The following is a 15,199-nucleotide window of genomic DNA, read 5'->3' as shown; positions in this document are numbered from 1 at the left end:
ATATCCACACTCATTTTTATTAAACTTGAGATTCAATCCCAGTTGGTTAATGCAGGGTCACATGACGCAAAATAATTTGGGTTGTTTCTCTAAAAAAGCTATAGCTATAGTTGAGTGGACTCCATGCGACAATAAACAAAACGGCGGGCCAGCCACATCACAGATTCCTGTGGATGAATAATTTTTCATAAAAGTTTAATAAATAAGAGTTTAATAAACTGATATTGATTGTGGCGTTCCTCTTATAGTAGACAACACCACTTGGGTTGACAGAATGACACACAGTGGGCAACAATTCAAAGGGTTTTTCCAGTATAAACCTCCGCTCCAGTCAGTACTTGGATGGAATATGTTAGTTTGTGTTTACTGTTTTGATCTAAGCTATAAAGGGGACATTTTCTCGGTGGGTTTTTTCTTTTGCTTTGGCTGCTTAGCTTGGGTTTCAAGCAGTGGCAGAAAAAAAGGATGATGGCGTCAAGATCCCAGCAGCAGTAGAATCATATCATTAATTCAGACTGACAACACTGTATTATTATTATTATTATTATTATTATTATTATTATTATTATTATTATTATTATTATTATTTAAGGCGACTTACAGGTGTTACAGGGGAGTACAGGGTTGCATTGCAATATTTAAATACTGTATAGTTTACAGTAAGTGCAAATAATATACTACTAAAATGCTAAATGAAATAGGATGCAACAAGTTGAGCATTACAAGAGAATATATCTACAATGACACTATAGTGCTTTAGCTGAGGATTCAGTGAAGTGGTGTGTAGATCAGGGCAGACCAGTGCATAGTAAGAGATCTACAAGTGCAGTCTAAACAGGTTTACCCCAGTTTGGCTGTTAAACGCATTTTCTCCACTAATCAACAGAGAAAAGATGACAGTAACACATCATGGTTTATTGTAATATACTTAACTGTTACACATTCTCAGCGCGCGTTTGAAAATGGACTGTATACAAAATTGATATAGCATTTTGATTTCAAGACCACGTCGCTAACATACTTTGCATAAAAGATTTTCGGAACAAAGTTGTTGCCGCAGGAAAAAGCAGACAAAAAAAAATCAAGCAACCTATATAGACTTAATTCGCCAAACTTAAACAGACGATGAACAAAGTAACGATATACCGAGCAGGCCTCTGGGTTTGCAGTGTCTTCTGGGAATAGTAGTTTATCTGGTACAGGCTGAAAGGTGTTTCCAATCAGCAGAACTCCCGCAGTCAACAACATGCTGCTCAAGATTTTAAATTTGTTCTACCGTTGTGATGGAATTTTTTTTATTTATTTGTTTTTTTTTACTGGTCACTTTTAAAAATCTCCTTCAGAAAACTGAATACGAATACGATTGCCATTATTCAACACTTCACTCATAATCAAGCATGCAGCTGTGCCTCAGCAGGGGTGGGAGGTTATGAGCTGCTGCTCCAATTAAAACCAGGGCTCAGACTACGCCACCGGTCATTGCCAGTGCTGTGGACAATGCTGCTGTTAATATAGGGTTTGGTTAAATATATAAACTATATATATCATTTTTAATTTTTTTTTTCATTTTGAGATTTTGAGAGGCATTGCTTCCCTTGAAACCATTAGAGGAATGATGCAAATGAGGCACATAAATGGATATAATAGGCTAGATGCGGAGAGACAGGGTGGCTTTTTAAAGATTAAGTGAAATGTAAACAGTGCAAATTAGGCAGGGGTGCAATGCATAACTGGGTTGATTTCAAAGGGAAACAGGTTTGTCTTTTGCCCTGGCTCACTTAGATTCAATTGAAATATATTGAAGATATCAATCACTGTCAATCTCAACGCAAAGACACTCACAGCAGGCCAGCCTTATTGCAGTTTCAGACTAATATAGTGATACAACAATATACTGCATACGGACAGAACAAACTCTGCAATATATATTTATTCAAACAAGGTGTTGTTTTTCTTGTATACCTGGTAAAGTTTATACCTCCAGTATAAGGCTGCTGCTATAGATTGCAATAATCTTTCTAAGTATAATATTAAAGCTAGTATACAATTCATTCTAACTATAAAGCCCTGTAATGTACTGTACTCTCCTATAGGGCACTGCACTAGCCTATACAGACCATGTACTTATTAAGGTTCTCTGCTGTGATACTGTTGTGCACAGAACCCCTATACTATTCTCGTCTAAAGGCATTACAATAATGCTAATCAGTTTATTGTGCAGTCTTTAGCCTGTGGGCCCCAGGTGGCCCCTCAAGGGCCAACCTGCAGGTTCTTGAATTAGGTAATGCAAATAAGTATGTTGTTTTTTTTTGGGGGGGGTGGGATAATTGTAAAAATCTGGTTAGCTTATAAACAGGTTCAAGATGATTAGACACGTGCTGATTCAGAAACCTGGTGCCATAAATTTGCAGTTGGAGACATGCAGGAAAGCTGATCCTGAGATATTTAAAAGTAACCTTTGTAAAATGAACATGGAAGATCTTTCAGGACCTTGCCAATTGAAAATAAGCTGACATGTAATCGAAAATTCGCAAGGCATCACATGGCCACAAGGATGTGCTGTGCGCAAAGGTAAAATAGGTTATATAACATTTAAAACCGATTCTAACTGGAGAATTGGTCATTTGAGCACCTTTCATGCACATTCATATTAAATCTAAGTATTAATATTACGCTATAAAACAAAAGAAAGCTGACATCGATCACCGTTTAAATGGAGAAGACAGGAATTGTTTTTGGAAAGCGTGCAATAATGCTGGATCCACAGACAGAACTTTTTTTACAGTCCAACGTGAATGTGAAGTACAGTGCTGTCTTACATTGCGAATCCAGCACAAATGGCCGTGGACCAATATCGTCAGACTCCACTCACACTATAATAAAAACGTGATTGTGAATGAAGGGTGTTAGATTGACGTTACAAACACACACAGATACACACACACACACACACACACACACGCACGCGCACGTTTGTATTGCTAGCTATCTGTGACATTAAGTCTACTCCCGCAATGCTGTCATTTCAGATCAGTCTGGTTGTCTTCCCAATATGTTTTTCTTTGTGTGTGTGTGTGTGTGTTTTTTTTTTTTTATCTTTCTTTAGTTTGATCATACTGTTTAAAAGAATGGGATTTTGACACATATCCAGCATTGTGTGGGACTGTCTTTAAAAGTAAATAATTGAATGCTTAACCAGAGCTTGCATTGAATCAATTAAATAGACCCCAGTATTGGAATAACTGAACTGCTAAAGGACAATGGCAATGCTGTACAGACACTAACATATTATTTTAAAACTCCAGACCTTTATCCTGTGTGCTTAAGCACAGTGATCCCTAACCCCAGTCCAGAGGAACCACTAGCAAACTGCAGCTTTCAACCAGGACTTGTATTAGTTTGTTCAGTCATGCATTTCATTAGGTACTTTCCTTTGCAGATAAAATTGCCTGCATTCTGCATGAACCGTCAGCTTGAAGAATAATTTGTTTTATTGCCCTTATAAAGGTTTTCCATGGTAAACGTTACACCATATTTTTTGTCTTTTACCATCCTTCCCTGCATCTTCGTGCTTTTGCTGTTGTACACAATACCACAGAGAACCTTTATAAGCGGTATGTTTTATATGAAATCATATATCACAATGTACACACAGTATAGGCATAATGTTGAGGCTTTGTTAAATGAGTGAATTCAAGCTTTGAACAGATCCTGGAAATAAATGTGTTCAATTATAATTATATCACTATAGAGTACTTCTACTCGAAGACATTAGCCAAAAACACAAGACAACTTTCCAGGGTTTTTCTGGCACCTTTAAAAGCAGCTATATTTGAGATTCTCAAACCACGAATTATGACTTTTATCACTTGATCTTTGCTTGTCCTATGAATGGCAACACCAGCAAATTCGTTTAAAAGTAGCAGGAACAAGCTGCCTGTTCTTCACTGGCCTTGCATTTATTATGGCTTCAAGTTATGCCCATGAAACATGAGGCAACTTTTGGGCATGGTGCTTCTACATACTTACGAAGCACCTTGTTGTAGGCGACCACTTGCTTTAAAATGTCCCAGAAAAAGTTTTGTAAAAATTGCCTGGCATATGAGCTTTAGGGTTACCACCTCCGAGGCACAAAAACTGGGACATCTGAACAGAACGGTTTTAAAAGTTTAAACTGTCTAGAAATCCTACAGCCATCCAATAGGTAACACTGATAACATTACAATTGTAGTATTGACAACCAATTAATATAGTGCATCTATTGCAGCAATGATATAAGATCTTGATTGATCTAACTTACAGTACTGGCATTGCTGTAGTATATCTATATGGAAGTATAAGATTAAAAACGGGATCATTTTAAAAACCAGGAACTCTTAGTGTCCTGGGAAGGCATATTGAAATCCTGGGGTGCCTTCCAGAAAACCAGAACTATGCAGGGAAGACAGGGATAGGTGGCAACCCTAATGGGCTTTGGTTAGTGGTTTCCCCGAGCACTAGGATTTGAAATCACTGTGGTAACAAACCTGGTGACCTCACCTTGGAGGTTACAAACCCCTCCCTCACTGCCCCTGGGTGATCGCAGTGCACTGAGCTCTCTGTTGAGCAGTCACTGGAGGGCAGTGTGGTTTGAGTTGACAGCAGGGTGGGGCAGGGAGAGCTCAGTGGCACCCCCAGCAGGTGCGCGTGGCTCAGTCACACCACCGTCTCCTGCTCACGTTGCCGCTCTTGTTTTTTTTTCCGCTTCCTGTTGCAGAAGCTGTGCAGGCCGCAGAAGCAGGCGAAAGTGAACCCGGACATCGCCCGCTGCTGCTGCCAGGGAGGTCACACCTGCAGAGAGACAAGAGACGGGTCAGCTTAGCCACGCAACATCTGGACAGCATCTGACACAAGCGCTCCCTCCCTCCCTTCCTCCAGCTATCACTCCCTAAGGGAAAGGGTGCTCCCTCCAGTCCAGGGCAGGCATGAGGCATGGAGACTGATCTGCTCCCTCCCTCAGCCCCCTAAGAGAAAGGGTGCTCCCTCCAGTCCAGGGCAGGCTTGAGGCATGGAGACTGAACTGCTCACTCACCCCCTAAGAGAAAGGGTGCACAGGCAGTGGTAAGATATATCCAGTCCAGGGAAGGTGAAGATATCTTACCACTGCCTGTACACAGTGATGAGTTTGGCCTCCAAGCACAAAAACACAACGAAAAGTCTGTGTGTGAGTTTTTTTCTCTCTATTGATTATAGGCTGCAGCTGAGCTTTGCCCTCCCACTGGGGTTATTTTCACAGCGCCTGTACTGTATATATATGGAGGAGGAATGTGTGATTCTCGCTCCCCAGACTCTATCTGTGGTCCGTATGGAGCCAACATATGTTACTCATTTGAAAATGCAAAGCTTAATTGAAATGATAAAATAGAACATGATTAAATCCATTTGTTTAAATAAAACTTTTAACCCAACTTGTGCTGGACATTCATACAGAACTTCTGAACAAGTTGTATTTATAGTGATATCTTTTTAATAGGCTCAGCTATAATATAATACATATATATATATATATATATATATATATATATATATATATATATATATATATATATTATATATATATATATATATATATATATATACACAAGCAAGTATCTTCTTCGGGTGAGAAGTGGAAATAATGCAACATAAATAGCCAAAATTCAAAAGTAATTTCTTACGAAACAGCTTGATTCACACGTATATTTTTTTAAATCTCCAATAGGATTAGATATTAAATGTACCCTTAATTGATGCTTAGTTCATTAAATTCAATAGCAAATATGTTAGATTTGAACCCAACACATATTATGAAGCCAAGTAAATGAACATCCACATTTATTTTAAAATGAAATTTCTATGATGAAGCAGACTGCACAAGGAAGTAATTAATGAGCAGATTAATAAACACTTAATGCTGTGCAGGGCTCCGTATTCTCGTTCAATCTCACAATCTCTCTCTCCCCTTTTCCTCTCTGTTTCATCCATCCAGTACAATCACTCCCAGAGGGTAATTAGAGCCGAAGGAACGATCCGGCATTGTAAATCCCATCAGCAGCTCCCAGAGTGTCTAATTTAAAGACCGGTCATGATAAATAAGCAAGTGTTCATTAAAAATAACCTGATTCAGCATCTCCGCTCTGGGCTGCTTCTCCGAGACTTACTCTGCTCACATCAGCAAGCAATACCGTGTGTGTGTGTGCGTGCGTTCGTGTGTGTGTGTTTCCTTACACAGTTTTATTCAATATTAATTTTTATTAGATTTTTACCTCAATTCTAATGTCTACTGTTGTACTGATACGATCCAGAACATGCTGATTATCTAATTCATTATCATAGTTCCATTTCAAGACCATTGGGCTACTGCGTATTGTTTGATCCATTGCGGTGCCATTGCTGGTAATGCCGTGGTCTGCCAATGGGTCAGCGAGCGGTTGTGCAGGGTAACGCACCGGGATCATAATGGGAGGCGGTTTTCAACATGTTCTGGTCATTTTATTATGATGGTTAGAAAGTCTCCCATTGGCTGAATTTCCGCTCTGTATCCAGTGGCTTTGAACCCTACATGAGATATGACACAAAATCACATAGGAATAGAAAGCCATAAAACACAGCAGCGACCAAACCCTCGAGATAACTGACCGACATTTTTATTCATGCATGATGCCCAGACCATGGTCCCTAGCTAGGCTTAGGCAAGGGTGCGACTTTCAAAAAAAAAAAAAATAATAATAATCCAGACCTTCAGTGAGGAGAATTGCAGGTAGACTCAAACCGAGATTGAAGTGATCCCTCACCCCCTAACAGAAACGGCCCTCTGGCCCTGGGTGGACTGTTAGCAACCTGGCCTCTGGAAGTTCTTGAGAAGCCCCATACTGTCATTATATCCCTGCTCTGTGGATGACCAGAGGGAATTCCAACCCGACCAGTCGTGTAACTTTCAGGAGCTCAAAAACTCTGCACAAGAACAAGAGCTGTGAACTGTTGTAGAGTACAAGCCAGGACGTTGGGTTCAATTTTAAACTTTGACAAAGTCTTATTGTCCAGACTTTTGTTTAAAATTGCATCACTTCTTTAAACTTAAAAAAAAAAATGAAATCAATTCCAGAAGCGCATATCATTATCACACAGCGCAACAATAATTCACAAGAATTCAAATATCTTCATGACAGAATATTCAAGATAAAAAAAAATACAATCCCATCTAGATCTCATTGCAGTCAACCACACACGCTCAAAACACTATTCTTCATATCAGTGTATTGCAGTAGACTACGGTAAAAGCATAGAAAAGTGACGTTAACAACAGTGAGAGCAAGGTAATCTATATGCTCATTTTTATTTAGCAGACATCTTTATCCAAGGTGGCTTACAGAAACTGGTAATGGCACCGAAAAATCCAGCCGAATTTAACATGAAGAGCTTCTGTGAGGATAGACATACTGTAACTACAGAAGATGGGAGAGATCCAGCTCAGGAGATAGTCAGAACGATGTCAGAACTAGATTGTGCCCACATGGCAGCCAGACTCACCTGAAATAAACTGGCACATTAGTGCTGCTCAGATGTGCTTGGCTGATGCCAAAGAACTAAGGACTTCTTGTTCATCCTCAAAGAATATGATACGTGGCATAATAGCGGACTCTGTACTCGCACTATGAATCACATCCTCAGGTAAGGCAGGTGAACCAGTAACTTCAAACTCTGTTCTGCTGTAATCCATCCGCGAAAAAATAAATAGAAAGGGGAGGGGGTCAAAAACTGTCCTGAGACAAAGAGCTGAATAAAGAGACAGTGTTCGTGGACTCTGTGCTCCGTGCATGTCTGAGATACATGTGAGGCTCTGGGAGGGCAGGTATTTGTCAATCAGTGCTCACTGTTTCCACGCTGCTTCTCAGCCCTCGCTTAACAAAGCGCCCATTGAAGGAGCCACTTTCCACTCCGCGGGGGCACAAAGCTCTTTGTAGGGCTCTCCAGACCAGCGCTTTCAGGGACACTGCCTCACTGCGTGTGGATTACCAGCCACAGAGAGGCACTTAGAGATCAATCTCCACTAACCCACATGCTTTTTTAAAACTTTGTATTACTTTCTTTGATTTATTTTAACGAGAAGAAGCGCCACATATAAGCAGCAGGGCAATTCAGGGTTATGACGGTTGTAGGAGAATGAGTCCTTAAGAAACCAGGAGGTATACTGCCGGAAAACCCAGGCCAGCATTTGTGATCTTCTTTTAAAAATAAAGCTGGATCTTTGGACAGGTTTAGCATTATCCGTCAGCACAGCACCCACAATACTGGGGCAACGATTACTCCATAATCCAGAGGGAAGAGTGCCTGGCTGTATCACTTCATAAACCACCTGCTTCACCTCAAAGGTCCAGTACTGTTGAAACCCAACCTTGCTTAGCTTCTAAAACCTGGCAAGATCAGACTGTACTGATGTTTCAGCTCTCCTAAGTCTTCTTTCTCTCTGTATCACAGCTGTGTTTGCACTGCCTGCTGTCCCTGTGCCTGCGTGCTCAACCCCATGCCAGCTCAGCAGCATTCGCACGGATATTATTGTAAGAGTATATTGCAATATACTATTACAATAATATATTATTACAATGGATTGCAGTGGTTTGCCATGTTTTTTTTTTAAATATGCTATACATTTTATAAGAGCCACATTCACCCCAAGGCGGTGCACACAGGTTCTGAACGACAAACCGAAATGACTTCCACATAACAGCTGTGTTGTGTGTTCTGTGATTTGTGCGATTAGGCTCTGGAGCTTGGTGTCACCGCTTGTTATTAACGTGTTCTACCCCTGCTGGTTTCCTCGCTAGTCCTTGTTTAATTAGCCCCCCCCCTCTCTCTGTCCCTCTCTCCCTCTCTTTCTTAAACAGAAGGACTGTGACCGAGGCCCCTTTCACAATAAGTAATTCAGTCACGTGGGCTGGAACGAAACACAAGCCTGGGATCCAAGGTTACATTGCTTCTTTTTTTCCCCCAAAGAGGTTTTTTTTTTTTGGCTACAAAATTTTTGCTGAGCTTTCAGCTGAATGTGAAATAAAACTAAGACTCTCATTCTATCCTTTCTGTTCAATTTTAAAGGCATTCGTTATTTTCTATTTAAAGAAAAGACACATTACTTTGTGTTTATTTCCTGTAGGCTGTCTTTTTTTATTATTGTTAAGATACCCAGTGCAGGCTAAAATCTCTTCCCCTTACAAGAACCAGATGCCTCCACAGGGAGCTAATCCAGGTCCTGGTTCCGTGGGCCCAGCCTGACGTACAGCTATGACTACACTCAGTATGTAGGTGCTTCTGCAGCAGTGAATTACTAAGTAAGATGTGGGAGTGTTAACAGTCAGGGAGGTCTCGAACAATCAAGGGTGCCCACACACACAGCACGCACACTCCTTAGCGACACACTCACACTCCGACACACTATGACACACAAGAGTCCACCAGTGATTAGCTGGTAATTGAACACAAAATGAAGAGTTTCAGCAGAAATGATTCCACCTCCTACTAACGAACTATATATCTATTGAGGTTTGAAAAGGAGGTGTATTTCAGAGACATAATTGTTGTGATTGTTCAACTGCTTTCATTTGATGCCAATTTAATTGGCTAACAGAGCCCTCAAGTGAAGTAATTTGCTGTCATTGTGAGAAGCTAATTGAACACTGCTAATTGCCGTTTTGATCGAGGATGTGTTGGAATTGATTAAAAGAGAATGGGAATTGGAATTGAAAAACAGGAATTGACCCAAACCCTGGTGCAGATTATTTGGTAAGTGCACACAGTGTTCCACCACTCCACTCCTCCTCATAGTCACAGTACTACAAGCACACAGCTTACACTGCGGGCAGAGAGTCCCCTACACTCAGCTGGCAGCCCAGAAATCCAGGATGGGAAAAGCCTTCACTGAGAGGCCCGTTCAGAAGTACCTGATGTATCATCAAATACGCTGGCTTTTTTTTCCTTCTGCCCTTCCCAAAGCAGTTTGCTCTATTTAAATGCAGATTTACTACATTGAACTGCAGGTTTTTGTCTTTACCTCAGATTTACCTCAGAATCTTATTTGATTTTATTGAGTCAACTTTTTATATCGTCAACTTTTTCCTCATTATTTTTTTTTACCTGTTTAATATCCTGTTGTAAAAATTAAAAAACAAAACAAAAACAAAAAAAACATTTCCTTGGATGAATCTGTTGCTAAGGAACATTAAATAAAATAGCCCTTTCTCATTGTGTATTGTTTTGAATGACAGAATCTGAGACAAGTGTATCGGAAGTGACCCGCATTCAGAAGATTGACTAAACCAATTGATTTTCGTCATCGAAGCGCAGGGCCAGCCTTTAAATACAGTAAAGCACCAGGCCAGGTTTAAACCCTCTGGGCTTTTGTTTATTGTTTAGCTTGACGTCTTTATTGCTGAGGTACTGTAATGATGAATTAGCCTGTTCAATCTGCTCCTGGAAGCTCTTTATAATGGTCTGAAATCGCTACGGTGTGGAATACCTAAACCGTACTCCTTGGCCAGGTCGTTAAGATAGCAAGTGAAAGAGGCCTGGCCATCGATTGATGTCCGGTAGCTTCGAACTGACTACCTACATTTGAGAAGTGACTGACTGACACTTAAACAAGGGTTCATTAAATACACTGAGAATGGTAATACTTTTTAAGCTGGCTGGGGAGCTGTAAGCTTAGCCTATCAGGACTCATTTCTTATTACTTAACACTATAAATGCTTTAAACTGCTTACGTTTGTGTAGTAGCTGCATTTCTAAATGCTTCACAGACAAGGGAATATGCTTTAGTGGAGTCAAACTGGATCAGGTTTAGCAGGGTTGACCCCACAGCGCTGCAAGGGTTAACGGTGTTATTTTTTTTTTTTTGACCTTCTACTGTTCAGACCCACCTTCTTGCAGAGTTTAAAGATAACTAAACTACAGATCCACATGGCAAACCAACTTGAGTTTGATTTTTGTGTAAAATCGCACACGATCGCGAGAAACTGGCTGCAGCGTTAAAATGATCCTGTCTGTCCCCCCCCTGCCACTGCCTAAAACAGGGGCTGCTATTAAAGACACCTGTACATTTCTTTAATATGGATTAGCCATCCCTAACAAGGTTGATTAACACCTCCAGTGCCTTAATCAAGCCTCTATTACTCTTACTCTGACACAACATTAATCCTCATTAAGAGTCACACAATATACTGTCAATATGGCACTGTGGCTAAGCACTGTGGTGACATGCAAAGATTTAACAGTACTGGATATTAACTCAGATGTAAAGCGGTTTATTTCTGTAGCATTCAACACAGAGGGAACATACGCAATTTTACGCAAATTTTACTAATTCACTTAAATCCGGTTGAATAAATCGTTTTAAGAATTGCTTGAATTTACAAAGTAAAAAAAAATACATATTTATAAATCGGCAAGATGCAAAACATTTTTTAAAAAAAAAAAAAAAAAAAGTGCTGTAGACCTCTGTTAAGATTGAAGGTGTTTTGTAACCTGTCAATTTGGAAACAATCAATTGTGGGTGTGTTTCCCAGGCTGTTGTCTACAGCAGAAATTGTAACAAATATGATGGCGGCAACCTCATCGAGCAATTCAGTCGCCATCATCGAGGTGAAATTGTTCAAATTTTTTATATAAAGCAAATTTAAAAGCTCACTGCTAGCAAGTGTGTTTCCTTTAAAATCTTTGAATAAAACTCCTATGTTCTGGACCCTCTGTAACACGTTGGTTGGGAGACAATAGAGGCCCAGAGTCAGAACAATCGCTAGTTCATATGAATAAGTGCGGAATGCATCATGAATTAACGATGACTGGGATTGAAAGCGGGAATCCCGTTTTTAGTTTATACGATGTACAGTGACATGACGTTATTGCCACTCATTATAGTCATCCTATCCTATTCCTCCAAGCTTATTTTCCAAATAAATAATATTTTTTTTTTTTAAATTGCCTGGGCGTCCTATTTCCCCTCGTCGATGGAATCCATTCCTGGCACAACCAACTTTCATTTGAATCCTTTCCATCATATTTATCACATTAGAAAGAACCCCCCCCCCCAATTTGATTTAGTCTAAGGCCCTGGGGGTTGCTTGCGTATACGATACGGTTCAAATACTGGATAATGACGTCAATCCCCATGCAATGTTTGAAACGTATAAAATCAATATTATATAGAAAGAAAAACACTTACAGAAGTCTTGATGTACTTACCTACTGTCAAGTATGGCGCTCAACTTGCTTATTTCCTGCTTTCCTAGACTCTCTAGGCTGGGAAAAAAACTGCTCCCACCCTAACCAACAGTGCGGAGAAAGACAGTGAGAGAGAGAGAGAAAGAGGGAGCGAGAGAGCGAGAGGGAGAGTGTCTGAAGTAGACAGCCAATCAATGAGAAAATCAGCAAGCACTGGCTGACAAAGCGTCACTGGATTACAGTTTAACCACCTTCTCTTCGGTTGAAAAGCCTCCGTGAATAAAGAGAGGGAAAAAAATAATGAAAAAGTCCCGCCGTCGCCAAATCCCCCTTTTTCTCGAACTCCTCCTTTTTAAAAATTGGCACAGTGCCCTCGCTGGGGAAAAAAATGTTAAGAAAAGAAAAAAAAAGATTCTGCCTTTTCTTCTGTTCTGTGATGGCTCACAGGCTAGGCTGAGTGGTTACTTGGTGTTCTTGATAAGTTTGCCACAGAAAGAATCAACTTTTTTTCCCTTCGGTTGTTTTTTCCGTTTTCCAATTTAAAAAAAAATACTTTTTTCAAAGCTGAATGAAAAGTAAACCTGTATTTTTGTCTTTAAAAGTAGTTTCCACTTTTGTTCTGAAGAATGAGTTTTCTTTAAGATGCTTGAGTATCAGTTCGAAGAGAGTGACTTAGGAATCACAAGGTGTGCTCATTCAATACAAAATCTGTCAAATTTGAAGGAACAATTTTTTTTCTTTCTTCCAGTTGCTTAAAAAAAACAACGTTGAAATATATATTTTTTTACTTCAGGAGTAAATTAATTTTCTTTTACAAGCTTTTAATTTCTCTTAGAAAGGAGTTTCCTGTTTGATTTGTTTTGGTAGTCCATAAAGCAGTCCATGCAAATTCATTTTCAAAGAAAATCTATAATCCTTTCCATGTCTCTGTGGCTCTTGGCGCCGAAAAAGCAGCCTGTGTTGAGAGCTAAGAGTTGGGAGGAAAAAGAGAGCGAAGAGAGATATGCTCTGAACCCAGGTGTGATGTCCTCCCTTCTCAACGCTGCAGCACACACTGTCTTCATGTCCTCTATTCATTGCTCTTCATCTCTTCATCGTGAGAGAGTGGGGCATCGAGGTGGGGGGAGAAAGAAAGAGCGAACGAGGGGGAAGAATGTGAAATGAAGGATAGAGGAATGGAGGTAGTGCAGTCTCCCACACCACCTTTAGTAGTTAATAAAAGAAAATATGACACAGAGAGGGAGAGAGAGAGAGAAAAAGACAAGAATGAAGTGCTGATTCAGACAGCAGCCTCCTTCTTCCTCCTCTCTCTCTCTCTCTCTCTCTGTGAGCAGGACTATTACTGCATCAACTAGATAGCTCTCTCTCTCTCTGTTGCTCTCTCTCTCGCTCGTTCTCGCTCTCTCTCTCCCCCTCCCCAACATGCACGCACATTACCATTCACTAGTTCCCCACTGAGACTCACTCCACTAGCCTACACGCTCTCCTGCTCTCTGAGAGCCAGAATTATTAATGCGAGAAGCAAGTGGTTGCAAGATGGGGAGACAGTTGTGTGTCTGTCTGTCTATCTATCTATCTATCTATCTATCTATCTTTCATGGTGATTTATTGATATTCATCTTGGGCAGAGCTGGTTTTTACCCTCACAGAGCGCTCATCACAGCCCTGGATCTAGAACCAGAACTACTCCCTACAATTCCAGGATTCCAAAAAAGAAGGCTGACTTCCATTTTTAATGGATTATCAAAAGACAGCAATACATCAAGTAGAAAGAACTCATCGCCTGGGGGTTGCACAATCTGGTGGTCTGTAACAAGAAATTACAATAATCTTTAATAAAATGCTTGTGATGCCTTGTGCTGTCACAAACCATTTCCTTTCCGTTTTGTCACCGATTCCCCCCACCCTGCTCCAACTTCTGATTCTTTCTCTGGTGAAGACAGACCGTCCATCCCAGAGCAGAGAGAGAGAGAGAATTAACAATTTACCTTTGCTGCATCACGCACAACCTGCAGCTATTTTCCTGTATCCATCCCCCACAACCAGCCGGGACTACTTGTCATTGACATAGACTGAGTTTATTGACAATATGAGTGTGCTACAGTTTGCAGCTGTTTCAGTTTTTTTTTTTTTGCCCACTTTTACCCACTTTGACTGTACACCCATGCTTTGTCTGTCTATCACTATGCGTATTATTTATGGATTTTTTGTTTATATAGGGCAGGGCTTTCCAAATATAAACCAACAGACAGTATATTCTATAAAGGTCTCTTTCATTAGGAACATTCTCTGTCAGCCTCTTCATCAACTAGGAGCAGCTCTCAGCTCAGCCCTTGACGGATTCCGCATATTACCTTTGTAAATGTCTTTTTCATCTTCCAGCTGTTCCAGACTGTGTGTTCCTATGTGGTTAGGGGTGGTCCAGAGGCTCCAGCCCCTTTGGGTCACCCCCCCCCCCCCCCCGCCCGCCCCACCCTGGTTTCCCAGCCTCCCTCAATGGGTGGTTAGCACAAGCACTGCTCTGCGACACAGCAAGGTTACTTTTATCAGAGTCACCAAGCAAACCTAAAGCAATCTATCTCCTGAACTATCAGGAATATTACACCTGCCACCTTGAACCATGAAATGAATCAATATTTCAGCCAGCTCCCCTTAGGGAACGAGGGAAGCATTAGCACTCAGTGAGCCGTTGAAAAGGCGGAGTCATTTCAACGCGCCTGCCTGCTGTACAGTTAAGGAGACGGTAGGTAACAGAACAATTCTCTAGGTGCTACCTGGAGCGTTTGCTGTGTAGGTCCCAAAAGTTTTAGAAGAAGCACGTTATGGAAAACAGGATATCTGGCACAGCGCTAGGTTAAAGCACTCTCTGTTTGCAAGCCTCGCTTTCAATTAATGCAGCCCTCAGCTTCCTGAAAATAAGGCAAGCAAACTGAGAATTTCCTTCAAATTTAGTGTAGTAGCAGATAACCCT

At 40.7% G+C, this 15,199-nt stretch overlaps 1 long non-coding RNA gene across 1 annotated transcript; it reads right to left on the bottom strand.

Annotated features, from left to right (window-relative positions):
* Positions 1-894: 894 nt before the first annotated feature.
* On the bottom strand, positions 895-13,570 carry LOC121304627. The gene is made up of 2 exons (XR_005947986.1): positions 12,250-13,570; positions 895-4,830 (listed from the first exon to the last, which is right to left on the bottom strand). It is a non-coding gene; the product is annotated as an uncharacterized LOC121304627 (long non-coding RNA).
* Between the last annotated feature and the right edge of the window lie 1,629 nt (positions 13,571-15,199).

Source organism: Polyodon spathula, chromosome 39, assembly GCF_017654505.1.
Source record: "Polyodon spathula isolate WHYD16114869_AA chromosome 39, ASM1765450v1, whole genome shotgun sequence".
NCBI classification, from domain to species: domain Eukaryota; kingdom Metazoa; phylum Chordata; class Actinopteri; order Acipenseriformes; family Polyodontidae; genus Polyodon; species Polyodon spathula.
The sequence above is the reverse complement of the archived record's forward strand: the minus strand, read 5'-3'. Positions and strand labels throughout refer to the sequence as shown.